This window comes from Schistocerca serialis, chromosome 8 (assembly GCF_023864345.2).
Source record: "Schistocerca serialis cubense isolate TAMUIC-IGC-003099 chromosome 8, iqSchSeri2.2, whole genome shotgun sequence".
In the NCBI taxonomy this organism is placed as follows: domain Eukaryota; kingdom Metazoa; phylum Arthropoda; class Insecta; order Orthoptera; family Acrididae; genus Schistocerca; species Schistocerca serialis.
In genome coordinates this window covers 338047264-338068701 of record NC_064645.1, presented here as the reverse complement: position 1 = coordinate 338068701, position 21438 = coordinate 338047264, and the positions used below count along the sequence as shown (strand labels likewise).

The 21438-nt window shown below is 41.6% G+C and overlaps 1 protein-coding gene across 1 annotated transcript in view; it reads right to left on the bottom strand.

The window, feature by feature from the left end:
* The window catches only part of LOC126417006 (luciferin sulfotransferase-like), a 114814-nt gene extending 93860 nt beyond the window's left edge, over positions 1-20954 (bottom strand). Inside the window, exon 1 of the mRNA XM_050084894.1 lies at positions 20888-20954. The gene's annotated coding sequence lies outside the window, so the exon portion shown is untranslated. The remainder of the gene's footprint in view (positions 1-20887) is intronic.
* Positions 20955-21438: the final 484 nt, after the last annotated feature.

Sequence of the window (21438 nt, the reverse complement as noted above, 5' to 3'; positions counted from 1 at the left end):
TCCTGGCCGACATCATCCAAGTATCCGGACCGTTCGCCGGATAGTTACGTTATTTAAGGAAACAGGAAGTGTTCAGCCACTTGTGAAACGTCAAACACGACCTGCAACAAATAATGATGCCCAAGTAGGTGTTTTAGCTGCTGTCGCGGCTAATCCGAACGTCAGTAGCAGACAAATAGCGCGAGAATCGGGAATCTCAAAAACGTCAGTGTTGAGAATGCTACATCAACATCGATTGCACCTGTACCATATTCCTATGCACCAGGAATTGCATGGCGACGACTTTGAACGTCGTGTACAGTTCTGCCACTGGGCACAAGAAAAATTACGGGAAGATGACATACTTCTATTTAGCGACGAAGCGTCATTCACCAACAGCGGTAACGTAAACCGGCATAATATGCACTATTGGGCAACGGAAAATCCACGATGGCTGCGAAAAGTGGGACATCAGCGACCTTCGCGTGTTAATGTATGGTGCGGCATTATGGGAGGAAGGATAATTGGCCCCCATTTTATCGATGGCAATCTGAATGGTGCAATGTATGCTGATATCCTACGTAATGTTCTACCGATGTTACTACAAGATGTAGTATGACAGGATGGCGATGTACTTCCAACAAGATGGATGTCCGGCACATAGCTCGCGTGCGGTTGAAGCGGTATCGAACAGTATATTTCATGACAGGTGGATTGGTCGTCGAAACACCATACCATGGCCCGCACGTTCACCGGATCTGACGTCCCCGGATTTCTTTCTGTGGGGAAAGTTGAAGGATATTTGGTATTGTGATCCACCGACAACGCCTGACAACATGCGTCAGCGCATTGTCAATGAATGTGCAAACATTACGGAAGGCGAACTACTCGCTGTTGAGAGGAATGTCGTTACACGTATTGCAAATGCATTGAGGTTGACCGACATCATTTTGAGCTTTTATTGCATTAATGTGGTATTTACAGGTTCTCACACTGTAACAGCATGCGTTCTCAGAAATGATACGTTCACAAAGGTACATGTATCACATTGGAAAAACCGAAATAAAATGTTCAAACGTACCTACGTTCTGTATTTTAATTTAAAAACCTACCTGGTACCAGCTGTTCGTCTAAAATTGTGAGCCATATGTTTCTGACTATTACAGCGCCATCTATCACAAAGTGAAAAAAGTTGTCCAACTAAAACATTCATATATCTTTACGTACTACACGAATATGTAATAAAATATGAGGGTTCCTATTTTTAAAAAAAAACGCAGTTGACCTATGGCAGCGCCATCTAGCGGGTTTCCGCCTTCAAGCTAGACAAGTTTCGTACTTTGTAGTTTTTTCGTTTGATGCTTATTTCGTGAGATATTTGGCCCGGTCACGATCAATGGACCACCCTGTATATAGGAAATCCTCACTAACTCGAATTTAGCTATAATTCGGACTAGACTTTTTATCGCGAAGTACACCGCCGTGTTACTGTGACAAAAATCATTCGCGGCAAACTCATTTATTTATCTGCCTCACCCGTGGCCGATACTGAGTAACATACGTATCGTGAATTACCACAAACACGTAACAGAGTCAAAGCGCAATTCGCTTCCTGAAGCTCACACGACGAGTTATGTCACATTCCATCTCTGTAACGCCCTGCCCCGGTAGCTGAGTGGTCAGTGCGAAGGAATGTCAATCCTGAGGTCCTGGGTTCGATTCCCCGCTGGGTCGGAGATTTTCTCCGCTCAGGGACTGGGTGTTGTGTTGTCCTAATCATCATCATTCCATTGCCAGCGACGCGAAAGTCGCCGAAGTGGCGTCATGTCGAACGATTTGCACTCAGCGAATGGTCTCCCCGACGGGAGGCCCCAGTCACACGACATCTCTCTAACTTCTTAAAAGTTTATTAAAGTATCGTACAGGACGATACTGTAACTAGTGATATGCTACTAGTAAATTTACATTGAAGCGCCAAAGAAACTGGTATAGGCATGCGAATTCAAATACAGAGATATGTAAACAGGCAGAATACGGCGCTGCGGTCGGCAACGCCTATACAACACGTCTGGCGCAGTGGTTAGATCGGTTACTACCGCTAAAATGTCAGCTTATTAAGATTTAAGTGAGTTTGAACGTGGTCTTATAGTGGCGCACAAGCGATGGGACAAGCATCTCCGAGGTAGCGACGAGGTGGAGATTTTCCCGTACGACCACATCACGAGTCTACCGTGGATCTCAGGAATCTGGTAAAACAACAGATCGCCGACAACGCTGCGGCCGGAAAAAGATTCTTCCAGAACGGGACCAAATACGACTGAAGAGAATCAGTCAACTTGACAAAAGTGCAAACCTTCCGCAAATTGCCGTAGATTTCAATGCTGGGCCATCAGCAAATGTCAGCGTGCGTACCGTTCAACGAAACATCATTGATATGGACTTTAGGAGGCAAAGGCCCGCTCAGTACCCTTGATGACACAAAGCTTTACGCCTCGCCTGGGCCCGTTGACACCGACATTGAACTGTTGATGATTGGAAACGTGTTGCCCGGTCGGACGAGTCACGTTTCAAATTGTATCGAGCGGATGGAGGTGTACGGGAACGGAGAAAATCTCAGAAATCCATGGGCCCTGCATGTCAGCAGGGAACTTTTCAAGCTGATGGAGGCTCTGTAATGGTGTGGAGCGAGCGCATTTGGAGTGATATGGAACCCCTGATACGTCTAGATACGACTATAACAGGTGACACGTATGTAAGCATCCTGTCTGATCACCTGCATCCATTCATGTCCATTGTGCATTCCGACGGGCCTGGGCAATTCCAGTAGAGCAATGCGACATCCCACACGTCCAGAATTGCTACAGAGTAGCTGCAGGTTTTCTGAGTTTAAACACTTCCACTGGCCACTAAACTCCCCAAACATGAACACTGTTGAGCATATCTGAGATATCTTGCAACGTGCTGCTCGGAAGAGATTTCACTCCCTTACTGATTTATGGACAGCCCTGCAGTATTCATGGTGTCAGTTCCCTCCAGTTCTACTTCAGACATTAGTCGAGTCCATCTTACGTCGTGTTGCGGCACTTTAGCTTGCTTGCGGGAGCCCTGCACGATATTATTCAGGTGTACCAGTTTGTTTGGCTCTTCCGTGTACATCATAACTTTTAGAAGATGGAGGAGAGTAACTAATAAAATCCAAGCTGGTACTTCTGCCTAGATTGTTATGATACTGTTTGGCATTTCTAAAGGGTCGAACACAGCAACTACCGTAACCCACATTCTCAGGAACTTCGCTTAGTGGGAGTGAAAATAAGCGGAGCCGTGTCTCGGCTTATCCACAGATACTCGACCGTTTCTGAGAAAACGACGGTCAAATTCTTCGACGTACTTTATATGCGTTTTAGCGGGTAAGTTCTTCATCTAAAGACGTGGCGCAGTGGCTAGCGTCCTGCTTTCATATCGTGCTTTCATACTTTTGCGTTTCGTGTTAGAAACCCGATTATTTCTTTTTATTTTTGGTTTTCAGTTATCTACACGTGTCCGTAGAAGATTACTACACATATGTTTTCCATTGTGTATTGAAATAATGTTGATCTTATTTGTCTAATGATTGTACGTGTGGTGAAAGAATAAAAAAGTAAAAACAATAAATGAAAGTGAAAATTGTCTGAAATTGTTTTCGGTAATATTCTTGTAGTGTATCTTTACTCATAATCATTTGCGAGCTTCAGTTTTCGGTAGAGTGATCCGCTATGCGTGATTTGCGGCGAAATTATTGCTAAAGAATGAAATATTCGACATTGTTAACGACGTTTCATTCGCGGGTGAAAATCAAACGACGAAATGTCATTACGGCAAACACGCTTTCGCACGATGCTCGTGGTGTTCGGAATTTCTGTTTCGAATGTTACTATGATCGGTATCATCGAAGGGAATGCACCAAATTTTCCTGAAGAATGGACATAAGAATAAAATATAAGAATTAACACAAGAATTGATATAAGAATGAAATATATGAGAATTTAAAAATATTGTAACCCCGTAAAATACCATACACACACATATATTATCTAGTAAATATATGATATTTATTGTGAAAACCAGTTTTGATTTTCAACTATTATAACGCCCTTGTATGCCCTAAGTTGATAAGAAACATTCGTTTACTAATCTTTCACGAACATCGATAGGAAAACGAAAAATGAATAAATAAATAAAACCAATAATCGGCTTTCGAACACGGGGCGCAAAAGTTGCTATTTTGGCTGGGATTATCGCACGCTAAAAGGCACCAAAATTGCATCAAAAACTTTGACCGTCGTTCTCTTAGAAACGGTAGAATATCTACAGATAATCCGAGAGACGTGCTCGCTTCCACTGGGCGAAGTTTTTTGGGAAATTAGGTTACTGCACTTGCCGTGCTCTCCTCGAAAGTTAGCTTTTTACAACATTAAGAAAATCACAATAAAAGTGGCCATCATTCATGACTGTGTACTCATGGTAAAAATCACAACGTTCTGTTGTGGACTATAAACTGCATTGGAAAGAGTAGCAGATAAAGAAGGTCAAACAGGCCTCAAGGCTATTACTGAATGGCTGGTCAGATTCCGAAATCAGCACAGGACTGTGAAGAAAGTTAGAATAAGGACGTTGAAAGTGTTGAACCATTTCTTAAAGAATTGAAGACTGTTTTACAAGGTGGAAAACTATATGTGTGACAGTTTCAACGCGTAGATGAAACAAGCGTGTTTAAAAAGTCCATCCCTGACTGCATGCGATTCAGCTGCTAAGACATTCAACATCCAGTCGTAAAGCAAGTAACGAACAAATTATTTCCTCTTTTTTGTGCAAATGCTGATAGTGCGCACTGTTTGAAATTACTCGTATTTAGGAAAACTATAAAACCTAGGTCAATCGAAAATAAAGGGTGTCCATAAATTATCTTTACAGCTCAAGACTACAAGGCCTTTGAAACTATATTAGATACTAACAGGTGGCTTTCAACATGTGATAACTCGTAAAGTTTTGTTTCCTGATTCATACTCATAGACACGTGCATCCTTAGTGGCATGGATAATGTCTAGTCAGAATTCCATTTCTCTCCATGTATGATTCAAGATCTCCACGGTGACACGGTCAAATGCAATGCGAATGAGTGGTTTCAAGTCCTGTAGGTGTCTGACCTTTGTTCGGTACACTATATACTTAACAAAGTACCTAGGAACAAGTCTAGTGGTCTGAGGTCAGAGGTTCGTGGCTGCCATCGAATTGGACCATCTTGTCCATTCCACCCAAACGGTAACTTTTTATCTAGAAGCTGTCGGACTTTCAGGGACCAGTAGGGTTGTGCCCCATCCTGCTGGAATATGACATCACGTTTCAGGTGTTCTAATTGTGGCACAGCAGACTCTTGTAACAGGTCCAGGTAAACACCATCAATGACGCAGGTTCAGTGAAAAAAATGGACAACAGGTAAACACCATCAATGACGCAGGTTCAGTGAAAAAAATGGACAATTTATACAATTCTGCATCAGTCTGCAACAAACATTGACCTTGGTACTGTCTCTTTGCATTTCATGAGGATGCTGTGAACCCCATTTTGAACGCAGTGACGATTCAGTTTGCCGAATACATGAAGCGTTGCCTCATCGGAGAAACAAATCTTTTCCGAGCAATCATTGTTTGTGTCAATCTTGCCTATCGTATCCACTGCAAACTGTACGCGCTTTGGTTTGTCCGTAAACTTTAATGTCTGGAGCAGCTGCACCTTGTGGGGATATAGCCGTAACCTCTTATGCAAGACATTGTGCACTGTTGATCGTCTCATTTCCAACCCTCTATCTGCCGTACGCACAAATTTTGTCGGACTTCCTTGCAAACACCTGCCGTACCTTGTTCACTTTGGCTTCTGAAACAGATTGGCGACCTCCTCCCTCCCTTTTTATGGAGCACACTACCCGTTTCCATAAATGACGTTTGTCAGATCCGAATAGTTGGTCGGGACGATGGTTGCCACCCACACGGTGTTCCAAAGTTTAGCTGCACTTGCGTATTGGACGTGGTCTGTATATACCAGGCAGCACATTGAGGTCTCCCCTGTGACGTCCACATTTCTTAAGGTTTAAAGTTTAATTTTACGTCAGAATTTTGTCACATGGAAGGTAAAAGAGTCTTTATGAGTTATCTCATCACATTTTGAAAACCATTTGTTAATATCTAGTATAGTTTTAAAGTTATCGAAGTCTTAAGTTGTAAACATAATTTATGGACACCGCTGTCACGTAGCATCTCCCAGTCATCTACTAAGCTAAAAGAAAAAATTGAGTTGCCACACAGATATTTCCAGATCTGTTCAAGAATGGCTTTGTGCCTGATTTTCGAAAATTCCATATTGAAGAAGTAAAGTTGAGACCTGAGAATGTGAAATTGTTGGTGATTATGCACAATGCTCCTGCTTATACTGCTGTTGCGTCTGGTGATAATGAAGCGATTAAGTGTATGTTTCTGCCTACAAACACTGCTTTGCTGATACAGCCTTTGGATTAAGGAGAAATTCTCAGTTATAGGCGCATTTATTGATAAAGCAGTTTGATGATGTGCGGTGTTCTTCAGTACTGACAATGGCGAAGGCAAAGCAGTCGAATAGACTATAATGAAACTGGAAGCTTATAATATGGAGCGTGACATCTTCGACTGGAGGAGCAGCTGGAGTAAAAACGACTGCGACTCTTCCAAACGCGTAGAATACTCATTTTAGCAACAAAGAAACAGAGTTTGGTCTTTTAGGGTTAGAAGACTCAGGCTTCACAAGGTACATTTGGAGCAATACGCATGGAAGATCGTTGTGACTGACTGGAAGAAGAAAAAGAAGATTTTGGCCACTAAATCCTGACTGTGCGCGAAACAGAGTGCCAGACTCAGAGATTTTCTCGCGAAGAAGAGGAAGTCAGCGGTGTCAGTAAATGTACAGGCAACAGGGATAAATTTAAACTTTCAAACGTAAGGTAAAAGTCGAACTCACTATCAACTTTACTGACATTAATGCGAGTTACCAAAAGTATTACCGTGCACTAAAAGATAGACAAGAACAATCGCTAAAAGAACAGTGTACAAAAGAGACTCAACCACAAATAAATTCCATCTTTAAGCCACCATCAACAGATATTGTGGGTGAAAACTTTGTCATGAAATCAGCGTGGCTTAGTAGTGCCTCTTTGAATGCTGTGAACCATATCATTGTAGATCCAGGTGAGAGTAGAACTGGTCAAGTATGTACCGTTCTACAGTAAACGTAGCATACGTGTACGAAGTTCCATCACAGTGGAGACTTTTGTTTGTGAAAACATACAGCAACGTAAACGTGTAACAGCGCATACAGGGTGGTCAAAAACAGTCTCAGAATCTTGTAAGGGTGTTACATGATAGGATGTGCTTTAAAAACAACTGTGAAGAAAAAATTCGGTATGTTGTGCCGTTTCCGAGTTAATAAGCATTGAAATTGCCCATCAGGCAGTTACGGTCTGCGAGATATAGTGTAGATGATAGGTACACGAGATTGCTCAGCCATTTTCTCGGATTCGATCCTTACTGCGTCCCACGTCCAATTTTTGCTCTCTCTCTTGTTCGGTTTTTGAAAACCAAGTGAAGGACACATTTGGTGACACCATCTCTCGCGAGCCTTTTGAATTTATGCGCGGAACGGCCTGATAGACTAACTTCAATGCTATATAACTCGGAAATGGCGCTACGTATCGAATTTTTTCTTAAGAATTATTTCTCAGCACAACCTACCCTGCAATACCCTTACAAGCTTTTCAGACTGTTTCTGACCATCCTGAATATCAAGCTTCTTCAGTGTAATCTTTGAATACGCTTAATGCGTTGATTCCTGTTGTTCATTATTATGATACAGTAACGTTAGCTGCTTTTAAATGAAGTATATTGTACAGTATTTCGCATTATATTACAGTTGTTATTTAATCACTACATCCACTGTATATTATATTCCTAATTATAGCTTGGACAGCTATTTTAGAGAACACTTCTATAATTCAGACATTCAGTAATTCGGACTGGGATTCCCCCCAATTAGTCGAAGCTAATGAGGTTTCATTGCATTCGGATACACATTTTTAAAAGAAATATGAAATAAAGAGAGGCTTTCAGGTAATTAGATTGCTTTTTCACTTCTGAGCGCAACGTCTGGGAAGTATGTTCGGAGTTCTCCTTGATGAAAACCAGACTTCCTGGTATTTCCTGATGACCAGAGGACTTTGATGAGCAGAGTATCACTGAAACAGTGAGATAACTCAGATAACGTCGGGAGCCTTTAACAGTCTGCAGATGCTATCAATAGTGGGTATTTGTATTACCTTTGGCTATAAAAATGACGTGAACTCGTCAGTGAGTCATTTCGAGATTTTTCAAACATATTCCTTTGCCGTTACTTTCTCAGTTGTCCCTGAGACTTAGGCAAAGGTACTTTTTCATCACGTACATCATTTATGGAATAGTGATCAAAACAACTCATAACTTCAAGGCAGTAATAGTCGTAGTTTACAAAACTGAGCATGAAAATTTTATTCATTCATGAGCCGACCTTGTCTGTTCTCAATTGCTGCAAACAAAATTCATCTCTGAGCTGATGTGTTTTATCGAAGCCTACCGGTTTCAGAAGATTAATGTTCCTTCTTCAGACATCTGTTGAATATGACTGCATTATTGAACAGTCAAGTAGTAAGGTAATAGAGAATAATTAGATTAAAGATAATAGCATCGCAGTGTTACATTTTAATGAAAAAAGTGCATATATCGAACTATATGTAGTGTAGAGTGCGTGATTTTGGAATCAATAAATTTGTTTAAATCTGAAGAGTAATATGGATGGGCTAGATTGTACTTAATTAGTACATTTGACTATGAAATCTTATTCTTGATAACGTAAGTTCTGGAATCGTACAATCCAGTTACACATTTTGCTTTTAATCTGTATTATTTAATCGATTAATATTTCGTATTTTTATTTCAGTACCGGTCAATATTGCTTACATGTTGTAACCGACCCATTTTTAATTTAGTAATTTTGTAGTCTGCCGGCAATTAAGAGAAGTGGATTGGCGGTTACGTCCAGAGAAGTAGCCAGTTGTTGAATTCTGTTGTGTGCCAGAAACCAACCCAATACTGCTTTCTAAGATTATAGGGATCTATATTTAACCATATTTTGAAATTACAAAGGTGACTCACCCCCTAAAATGAAACACCTACGCAACATTCTGAATCGATTATTAAAGACTTGAGTGATCAGGCAGTCGGTGTCCCCATAGTCGTCAGTCGGTCTTAGACTTAAATCAGTCTTATCATCAGTTACCTTTATCATAGGATTCCAAACCACTGATCACCTTTTGTACTGAAGATAGCCTGTACGAATGTAATAACAGCTCGTCACAGGGGCAGCGGTGCTCCGCCACTTGCTGGGCTCAGTGTTATGGGAGTTAAAATTTCGATGTGCGTACAGTCACCTGGACGATGTAATCATTTATAGGGCTAACTTTGAAGAACATCTGGAACATCAAGAGTAAGTCCCAGTTCGATTAAGTGAGAAGGGTATGACGCTCAAGACAAATAAGGTCACATTAGTTAGTAGCGTAATATCCTTCCTAGGGCACATTGTGGCGGCAAAAGTTATTAGTATTGATCAGTCGAGAACCTGGTAAAGTAAAAGGTACGACGCCCGTTTCATCGGCATGGTCAACTTTGCTGAGCTAGCGGCTCCGCTCAGTCAGCTGCAACGAAAAGCAGAAAATTTCAAATACGGCGAGAGGCAGTAAGCCGGCCTCGAATCCTAAAACCTGCCGCCAGTAACGCTCTGGTACTGGCAATATCTAACTTTAATCTGCCATTTGTTGTTCAGACGGACACTTTCGATTCGGACATTGTGGCGGTTCTACTACAACAATTCGGTGTATGGTCTTGAAGACCTTGCTATGCTGTTCGCTCTCGAAAAGTTCAGGTTCTACCTAGAGCATAGGAAGCTTCAATTAAAAATGGCCTTAAGCTGGGTCTTGACTTGCCACACAAAATGGTAAGAATAGCACAGTGGGTAGTGAGAATATCGGCCTCCCAATTTGTCGTTGTGCGTATTACAGGGACACTGAGCCAAGTGGCCGACGCACTAATATGTTCGGCCAGGAAAAAGAAGGGAGTCGTGGAAGGTGGGCTAGGAACATCGTCATCTGCAGGTGCTTCAGAGGTGCCTGGTCGCCAAGATGCCGCTGCTGTACTGACCGAAATCAGTGACTCGATTCGTGATCTTGAGCAAGAGCAGGAAACAAATGAAGAGTTAAATGTCATCTGAAAGAATTTGAGGAAGGGGCCTCCGGTGAAGGGGTAGTTGATGGAGAAAGAAATTTTGGAGAGGTGAAGATCTGCCTACCCAGGAATTTTGTGCAAGCTGCTTTCAGATATGTTTTCCCAATCATTGTGTGACGGGCACTTGTCCATCCATAAGACGCTGATGAACATTAGCGAGCACTCAATATGGAAGAGCATGAAAAGTGAAATCCAGAAGTCAGTGGGTAGGTATCAGGAGTGTAAGCGAGGGAAACCCGACATCGAAGACAGAAGAGGCCTCTTGCAGCCCACCTTTCAGCTTCATCGCTTAAGCAAATTATTTATCGAGTATCTCGGCCCACTTTCGCGCACCAAGGACGGTAATCGTTTTGCGTTCATGGTCGTCAATGCATTTACGCGGTTCGTGTGGTTTATCCCAAGCAAGCTTGTGGCTTGTGGACTTTTCCCACGACGGCGATAAGCATTCAGCACCTATCAACCATTTCTTCGAGCTTCAGCCTGTTTGTAAGTGACAATGTTCCGGCGTTCATGTCATGCGAGTTCCAGGGTTTTTGCTTTAGCCTCAGAATCAAGCAAATAACTACCACATACTACTACCCTCAACCTTCACTGGCTCAGCGCATTAACTGGAACTTCAAGTATGCCCTCGTCCTCTATCACTCTGGCTCGCAAAGAAAGTGGAATTCATCGCTGAATTGGCTTAGCCTGGCATTTAACACAGCTTGCCACGAAGCTCACAGAACGACCCTAGCCAAGTTGATCTTTGCAGTCGAGGTAAACACTCCATTGAGCAACCCCTGGTCCTTCAGCGACCTACTGCGGCAGCGTGTTGATCCTGACGATCTGGGAGGCAGGGAGGAGGAACATTACTGTCGCCCACCAGAGAGAAGCCCGCGCCTATAACCGTCAGAAGTGGTGGGTGACAAGGTGTATGTGAGGTATGGGTGGGGACAGAGTGAAGGGGAAAAAGGGATCTCATTGATTAGTTGAAAAGAATCCATAGTTCAAAAATATGCTGCTTGAGTAAATAGTAAATATGCCTTTATTCTTTTCAGTGTAAATTATTTGTTTGACTGTGTTTCTACTAGCGATGTTATTAGCGTAGCTCACTACGACTGATATTGATGATGAGGTCCCATACTCCGTGGAGCGTAGGGGACGATGCAAGAGACCCGCACCGCCGACTAGGCAAGGTCCTAGCGGAGGTGGTTTGCCATTGCCTTCCTCCTCGCTTCTGATATATCAGTAATATATGTAACCGCTGAATGTGCTTCTAAAATAAATTACGTAAATTCCAGTCCTCTGCCCTCTACCGAGTTGACTTCTCTCATAGGATGCTATTTAATATTTCTTATAAACTTTACTTTTATTTACACTAAGTCAGTTAGTCGTCGAATAGGAAGATTTTTTTTGTTTATGTAAGCACTCCGTCTTCAGGCCACGAGAGGCCTACCGGGACCATCCGACCGCCGTGTCATCCTCGGTGGAGGATGCGGATACAACACTTTATCATGAATGTACTCCTTAAATGTTTTTAATTCTTTGTTTTTTTTTTCTTTTCTTTTCAAATATTGATTGTAACTTGAAGTGCAAGTTTGTCGTTTCCTGGAAGACTAATTATCGCAAATGTCTTCATTAAAGAATATGTGATACAAAAAACTTTCACCTGTTCCAAATCCTATCAGCCTCCAGCAGTAATGGCGTACACATAGGGAATCTAACTGCCAAATCATAAAACGTTTTATTTTGTTTATTTTATTTTATTTTATTTATTTATTTATTTATTTATTTATTTATTTATTTTTTGCTTCGGTCAGGGCATATCCTTTTTCGTGCTTTATTGACAATCTGTGAGTAATTCATACACTGCTTACTGCAAATGTGCCATAGTACCAGCAAAGAAAACTAATCCCCACTGTCGGAATCGAATTAGCCAAGAAAAATAAAACAAAAAACTTAAGTGTCACTCTCACTTTTCATTTATAGTTACATAATGCAAAACAGAACTCTGCCTCTCCAAACGTTGGCAATCACAAGCCAACTAGCACAATCTAATTTAATTATGGTCAGTCATCACACAGTGTATTCCTAAATTACGAAGTAGCCACACGTCATATCTCGTCATGGATCTAAACTTTAAGGGACAAAATCTTTGTATACAACAGGGTAGATCTCAACTTTAAAAATGCCATGCGCTTTAATAAATACTAAATATTAACTTTTCCTGATTTCTTCTCGCTAGGTAGTGTTGCAACAACAGTCTATTCACCTCGAGACATTGCCTTGCTCGGGTACACCAAATCCCCATTAATCTTGAAACAAAAATAAAGCCCACACTCAAGTACCTTAGAGTAGGCCTACAGTCCCACTGGCTTTACTTACAGGAGCCGACCGTTATGGCCGAGCGGTTGTAGGCGCTTCAGTCTGGAACCGCGCTGCTGCTACGGTCGCAGGTTCGAATCCTGCCTCAGTAGTGCTCAGAGCCATTTTTTTTTTTTTTTTTTTTCTTACAGGAAACAATCTGAGCCTCCGTCTGACAAAGTGAAACAATCATTTCCATACACCAGCAAATGAAATTCAATAGTACCGCGTAAGTGAACCCATTCTTTCAATTATTAGCGTCGTCACTTAAATAGATATCCCTAACCTCAATTTCCTCGATAAGAAATACTTGGAATTCATCAAAATTCCGAGCCAGCATGCTCAAGCACAACGTGCTAACCACAGTCTCTATGTGCAGTTAGATTTACCGCGCCGAGACGTATAATTCCTAACCTAGGTCCTCCAAATAAGACGATCTACCTTATACTGTAGTCTCTCCCTGTTAACCAGAGCATGAGCTGTACTTTGACACAAACACATAGGGATTTTGAAATTTTACAATAATAAACTCATTGAAAGGATTGGTTGTAGCATCTGCATGTAGCGGCCAGATCGCGGTGCTGGTGGTGATCTTTGGAATCAACTATAGCTGCTGCACTGTCTCTGCCTTCCTGATAGCTGTTAACACCCAGCCTTCCTCGTTCTGGTTTTCTCCGACAAAGTTACATACAAATGATCAGACAACTATTAAAACAATATTTTACTTGAATACCTTTAGTTCTTTGCGTTTCTTCGAGTGGATTTGCCAAAGGTGGAGGCGAAAAGTAAAGCACTTTCGTATGGCAAAACCTTTTGTCCCAGAACACTAGGCAGAATCCGCACAGGATAACGTGACTGATGCGCAGTGAGCAGTTTACGTCCAGAGCGCTGGCCGAGTTCATTCCTTTGTTTGGAAGGGGAAGCCGACAGTGTTTGCTACCTTTCGGCCGGTCGGCGATGACAGAATAGAGGTGCAGGCACTGCAATTTTTCTTAAACGCTTTTACAGAAATCATTCGGTAAAAAAAAAAAAAATCATTTTTGCATCTCTTATCCATCGTTTCGTTAATGGTCATAGTTATTGTGATACATAGAAGTAACACAGTGCGCGAAATCTGAAAAATTTTGCAATGAAAATTGGGGGTCGCTATGATTTTGTGTTTGGTGCGAATACATAATATGTTGCTGCATATGTAATTTATCTAAAGTACAGAATTTTTGTTTAGACTTGGATGGAGATCTCCATATATCACCAACCTTGAGAAAATTTATCTGATGTAGAACACACACTTGCGATCGCGCTGCGTCAGTGATAAGGCCAGAATGAATCGTCCACAACATCCCTCATATTTCACTAACGGTTTGAGGTATCGAAATTAGATTTTGGCAAATGAAAGCACACGGAGAGGAGAGTATTTTACTATATAGTTATTATGCAAAACTTCGTTATCCACCGTGTTATTTCAGCAAGTACAGACTTTTTCGATGTAAGAATGTCATTTTTGGGAGCCATCGATAGCTGGTGAAACGAAAAATGGTATGCGTTTTGGACTAACGTAAGTGAAGACTTTACACGTTTACTTTGTACCGAGGATGTGTTTTTTTAAATAAGCTACTGACTTTACTTTTCTGCAGTTATTCACTTAATGAAATTAATAAAACACTTTTTCATAATTCTGTCGCAATTGCGTCTGCACAACATGTTAGTGAGGTGAGGCTGTGTAATCTCCGCTGTATTTTGACAAATGAAGAAAATTTTAACATGGTAAAAAGAGAAATGTGTAGGTTTTACTCAAAATTTTCCATTCATGACGCTTTTCTGAGAGCTACAAATGGTTAACAAGTGAAACGGAAATAAATTGCTGCAATTCCAGTGGTACTCTGTTTAGAAACTAATCAGAGCAGAGGTGACAGAACTTTTTGAGTTGTCACCAGGCAAGTGTGGGCGTGGAGGGGCTCCACTTAATATTCACAAAAAAAGTGAGCATAGACTTCAGTTAAGAGCGGCACTTCCCCTTCCAGCGCTCAGCTTTTCCCCTACAGCGCCTGTCCATAAGCCTGACTATCACCAGTCCCTGCCGATTGCGCTTCCACTGGCCACAGTATTCTGCATAGACTCTTACACGTCACCATGCTCCACTGTTTCCCTGATTGGTAGCCTTTGTCTCCCTCTCGCTTGTCTCCATATAGGTGCTTCATTGATTACATTTTTGTAACTTTTATTTCAACTGATCCTTGATAACACGTAAAAATTATACTGACTACTGCACCACTCTTTTCTCCCGATTTATGAACTAAATATTCATTTTCTTTAGGTTCATAAATCTTGCATGCGGAACATATCGCATTTGAGGAGTCAGATTTAGGCACCTGATTCACACCTGCAAGCAGGATCGAGTCAGTTGCTTATGAGGCGACGTGGTATGGCATTACCATCATTGGGTTCCATTTGTTATTAAAGTCGCAGGGCGGGCGAGATGTAACACCACATGCTGTATTTTATCACTGAGATCGAAGTCTCGATTCAACATTTTCCCACGGTTAAGCAACTTGAAGTAGATATGATAAATAACGTCGCCACTAGATGTAGATATGATAAACAGGTTTCCCAAATTAAGAGTAAATCGAGAGTCGCTGGAAAATTAGGAATTTCTCTGTGCCACAAACCATGAGTGACAGCTTTCAAGACACTGTACAAGTTTAAAGTTTGAGGACACAAGTTTTCTTGGTGAACTAAGAGGTTATGCTGCGTTACATAATTCTTTCGTGCCTTTTCTGCTTCTGCCTGGAATAATTTAACTAGTCCTTTCCGCTGTCCCGCAAATGAAATGGCTCCGTCAGTCGTGACTGCAGACAGATTCATTTGTTTCAGACCAAGTCTGATTATGGTCCCAATGATGATGGGCTGTTAATCGCAGACGATTATGACTGTTTCCTTCCTTTCTGGGAGATCTTAAGTGACTGTAGATGACAATTCTGGTACCACGAGACGCGAAATTTGAATCCCCGCCAGACGTCGCGGACGTCGAAGACCCATAGAGGTCTGTGCATCTTAAGCTGTGGCGGCGCGCGCCTCCTGGCCCGCCTCTAGTGTGGGCGCGCCACAGCGGAAGACGTTGCTGCAGCGGCGAGTAGCGGCGTCCCCGATCGAGTACTTTAGCGCCTGCCCGTCACTCAGCCTGCTAGTCTGACCTTGCGTACGTCTCAGGACATATCGCCTCGCATTAGACAGCGTATTTGCTTTTGTGTTTTCTTTACGAGTGGACGTGGTTGTTTTGTTTGGTTTTCTTGACTCTGTTATCCGTTCTTGTTGTTGTCGTTCTGTCCTTCGCTGGTCGCGTCCGTCCTCTCCCGTTGTGTTGTTGTTCGCGGGCCGCCCCGCGGGTCCCCCCGCGTTTCCGTCACTTCAACCCCGCGACTGTTGCGGTCGCCGTTACAAGAACAATCACGAATTGTAGATATTTCAGCGTTGTTGACGCAGGTTTGTTCTGCTGGGGACACGCTGCGTAGCATTGCATATCTTCAGTAATCACCGTCCTTTCCTAGCATTGCGAAAAAATTCAAATAGCTCTAAGCACTATGGGACTTAACATTTGATGTCATCAGTCCCCTAGACTTAGAACTACTTAAACCTAATTAACCTAAGGTTTAAGGACATCACACACATCCATGCCCGACGCATAATTCGAACCTGCGACCGCAGCAGCAGCGCGGTTCCCGACTGAAGCGCCTAACACTGCATTTTTCAGTTTCTGTGTCCCGTGTAATTTACTCGAAGCGCTGAATTTCTTCCCAAATCCTTACTAGACGATTAAGTGCAGTACTTTCTCAGTTACCAGTTCCACTTTGACATGTTTTTATGTGTCTTTTAATACAGCTTTGTATCGTTTCTATGGTCTTCCAAGCTTTCTTTGACTATCCTTTAGCTGGGAATAAACAATTTGCTTTGGTAGACGATATTCAGGCACACGAATGATGTGGCCCGATGTGGTTCCAATAACGCCCTCCATGTAAGAAGAATTAGAGCAGCCAATTGTTTCATAATACTGAAATTGTCATGGATTACCCTCACGGAAAGTACTAAATGCGCAGTATACACCAGCTCTTCAAAGTACCAGGAAATAAAATTCAACCTCCATGGCTGCCGTTTTAAAGTTTTCTCAGTTACTTCATGATTAAAATTTATTTAGCATATATTTGACAAATAAAAAGTCAAAACCTGTCTTTCTTTGTGATAAACAGTATACTTTCACTACCAAAAAATTTTAAGCTGACCGGTTTTGAAAATCGGTGAAGTGGGACACATGTGTCCTATGAAAATTTTTTCATGTGAACCTAGGATTTTTAGAGTTAAATGTTTAATTTTAAAAAGATTTGACCAGGATGGAACCTATGAAAGAAAGTATAACAAACCAGTACCAAAACACATTTATTCTCCTGACAGTGAAAAAAAATGAAATTTTACGCACAAATTTTCAACATAACATTCGAAGATGGTTTCACCATATTGCACAACAATATTTTCTATATTCTATGAAGTTTTGTGGGACATATATGTCTCACTATATACAAACTATGTACAAACTTTTAAAATTATGAGTAGTGTAGTAATGTTTCAAAAATGGTCTATGATGTATAAGAAAACATAGTTAGTTCAGTCTTGGAATATGGAAGCTGGCGATTTGATTTGATTTTCGTGAAACAGACGGACTGTAAGAATACGCCGCCCCATTTGGTCGCACAAAGCTTTCTATACATACACCCGACGGTCCGTAACATTTTTCTCCAAGTTCCGAAATCATCTCACTACATGCTATCACTAGACAAATAAGAGATACATATGTCCTGTACCAACGCTCAAAACTGCTTATTACTTCAGTGCAATACACGTAACCCATCAACCACGGAAGGGTTAAGTCAATACGGCGAGCTCCAAACTGTCGTGGTAAGTTTAATTTAGCAAACTGCGCTTTCTTGTCAGGGCTTAAAACACCAGCGACGATTTCAAAGCCTTTGACAAATCCTACATTTCGACATGGTTTTGATTCCGTAGATGAAATTTCCGCTACTTTAACAAGCTAGTACCACGAGTACATTTTCATAAGAAGCAACACATTCACTTCAAGAAATTCGCTGTCAAATTTATCATATAATGAAGCAGGTTCCAAGTTCTAATGCTTCATGTTGTAAACCTGGTGAAATGAAACTGTTTCACAAGAAATTACATTGACGTAACAAAAGCCATGGAATAGCTGTATGCACATATACAGATGGCGGTCCGGCCGGAGTGGCCGAGCGATTCTAGGCGCTACAGTCTGGAACAGCGCGACCGCTACGGTGGCAGGATCGAATCCTGCCTCGGGCATGGATGTGTGTGATGTCCTTAGCTTAGTTAGGTTTAAGTAGTCCTAAGTTCTAGGGAACTGATCACCTCAGAAGTTAAGTCCCATAGTGCTCAGAGCCATTTTTTTCACCCGAAGTGAATCCCATTAAACATTTATGAGACACAATCGAGAGGTCAATTCGTGCACAAACTCCTGCACCGGCAACTCTTTCGCAATTGTGGATGGCTGTGGAGGCAGGTTGGTTCAATATTTTTCTGTAGGGGACTTCCAACGACTTGTTGAGTCTGTGCCACGTAGAGTTGCCGTAATAGGAGGACCGACACGATATTACGGAGTATCGCACGACTTTTGTCACCTCAGTGTAACCACACTGCTTTTTTGTTTACCGTAAAACAGAGTAATTTTGTGACTGAGGTATTAGTTTGTGACGACAGCGCTCTCTAGCTTTTTGCTCTTAAGTCTTGCACTTCGGGTTAACATTCAAGAGACAGTTCTGCTGCTGTGTGTACTTGCAAACTACTGCCATTAATGGTGACAGCTACGAGTACCTACAATATACTTGAGCAGTCACAAATTCATTTTGTTCGTAGGTGGAAAAACGTGTTTGAGGATTCTTGGAAACTGTCTCCTACTGCCGATAACCTTGAACAGCTAATTAACTGAAGATAAGTCGATATAAGAAAGTTATATATGCAGACCATTATGTACACGATTTAAGTTCTAAAATTTTCTTTAGCTATTCGAAAGCGAAAAAATCTATTTCCTTTAGCTATACGAGTACCTTTGTGACAGCATGTCAAATAACTTTAACAACAATAGGGTTATTTTTGAACGGTTTAGTAAAAAAAAAAAAAAGCACGCTCTTCCGTGGAGCGATCGTTAAGTTAGGAAATGAACACACTTCGTACGGCGCGATCGAAGTGTACATACTTTTACTGTTCCAAGATGACGGTTTCAATGATCTTATGCTACCACCATTTGATCTTTCGAAACTTGTTATGAAATTGGCAACAATTTTATAACAAGTTCCATAAGATCAGATGATGGCAGCAAATGACTGTTGCAACCGTCATCTTGGAACAGTAAAAGTGTCTACACTGCGATCGCGCCGTAAGAAGTGTGTTCAGTTCGAAAAAGGAAGAAGTATTATTTCACAGTATAACCCTGGTGCTCAGAATATTGTATTAAATGCCATGTCTGTGTTTTTTCTCATACCAGTGAATTTGTAAGTGTCTAGCTCTTTGATCTGATTACCTTGCTTAGAGAATACTGTGTTAAATGTAGGTACTATGACCTGTTTTCCTCTCATAAGGTTACATCAACAGATATGTAAATACGTGTGTAACGGTTTTGTTTAATTACCTTTCTTAACACAGATTAATCTTTTATTCTTATTCTGTTTCATTGAGGATAGGTGTACAATCACGGTTTTAAGAAAACTTGAAAAATAAACCTCATCACCTTAGCACACTTTGTCACAAATGACTTTATGTGTACGGATAAAACAAAACTTATAAAATTGGGCAAATTTGTAACGAAGTCGCAACTGTCTATCATAAGGGAACGCTAGGTCAATTCATCTCTGTGACAGATAAATTTAACTCTACTTTTCCTGTGTTAGACTTCATGTCACAATTTTGTCCTAAGGGGGATGGGGAGGAGGGGGTGTAGCTTTGTGACAATTAATATTCCATATTGCTAGCACATCATTGCACATAAAAACTTTATTGTTATTTAAAACTGAAGGATAAAGATAGTAAAGTTCCTTATATATGGAATTTAAATGTCACAGTACACACATGGTGAGTCAGGAGGGAAGTTACGTGCTTTACGAGTATTGGTGATTCTGAACAAAAAACTTCAAATTGGCATACACTCTATTCCTAATCGTTTCCGAGACAGAACACATTTAATACACACTGTTATTTCTTTTCTATATTATTCAGTACATTGTCACTATTTACAACGTACCACAGTAGTGTAGAGGATTTCGATACGAACAATTTGATATAAGACACTTGTGTTCTACCAAGTCTGGAAACTACCTCAAACTGGTCTTCAAAAACTACCTAAGCTACTGCTTATGCGCGTCGGGCGAGATTTTCAGTATAGTCTCGCTCTCTTAGTGCAAACTATTAGCCCCAAAGAAAAAATGTAGAGGACTATATTTGTAGGAAATTTCATGACGGGTAATTGTGCACTGTAACACGAGCTCATAGAGGCCGCGGTTTTCGAGTTTTGTGAGAAAAACGTACAGGGAACACTACGTATGTAGCGAGCGATGTATGGGAATTTGGGTCAGACAGAAAACATGCTCGATAGCCGAAGTGGTTAGGGCGACTGCTCGCCATAAGCGGGAAATCCGGGATCGAGTCACAGTATGGTACCAATTTTCTGTTTCTGCTACTGGATTTATTTCAATTTCCAGAAAGAAAAGACACCACACAAAAATATAAGTGCCTTCGAGGCAAACAATTACACCTTCAGTGCAGATGCACTCTTTGTTCGATACCTTGCCGGAATCAGGAGAGGATGCGAGCAATGACGATAATGGACAGGGGACACTACGTATGTAGAAGGTGATACATGGGTGTTGTGTTTCATTCGGATGACGTTAAATTCTATAACATAAATATAGATTATAAGGCGCATAACCTGGTAAAAGTTTAATATAATACTGCATACTTAGCTTCGTACAATGATTCCACTGAATGTCTTAATATAAACCCTGACAGTAGTCCGAAGCATGCACATGTACGCTGGTAAAAACAAGTCCTACTTGAACTTTCATCACTGTGATAACAGCCAGAGGCCTGAGTCTCTTAAACTTGCACTCGCAACTCTATCTCACCTAAGCTTACTTCGGACGTAGACCGATGACTGAAGAATCTGGAGACTTGAATGCTGTAGCCAGAAGGCTGGAGCCTGAACACTAGAGACTGGAGGCTTCTTGTGGCAACCTCTTATCGGCATGCTGTGTGGCAGTGGAGGCGCCGATCCAGGGATGTGTGTTCTTCAGGCAACCAGCGCGTGGAGGAAGCACTCGCTCTTGGCTGTCCCTCACGATAACCTCCATAACTACAGTTGCCTGCTTCGTATATTGCATGGCGTGATACCACAGTAGGAATTTGGCTTGGATTGGACAGGAAGCGTGCTCAGATAGCCGAAGTCGTCAACGTGGCCGCTTCTACTGAGGAAGAAATCCGTGTTTGAGTCCTGGTCCGGCACAAATTTTTCATTTGTCGCCATTGGATTTATTTCAGTGACCAATAACAATAGGAGTCGGAATTTCTCTTTCATCATGTATATACAGATGCAAATTCATGAACGGTGTCTGTGGTTTTGGACGTGCTCGAACGAACAGACACCACACATACCAACGTTATTGTGCCTGTCGGTGCT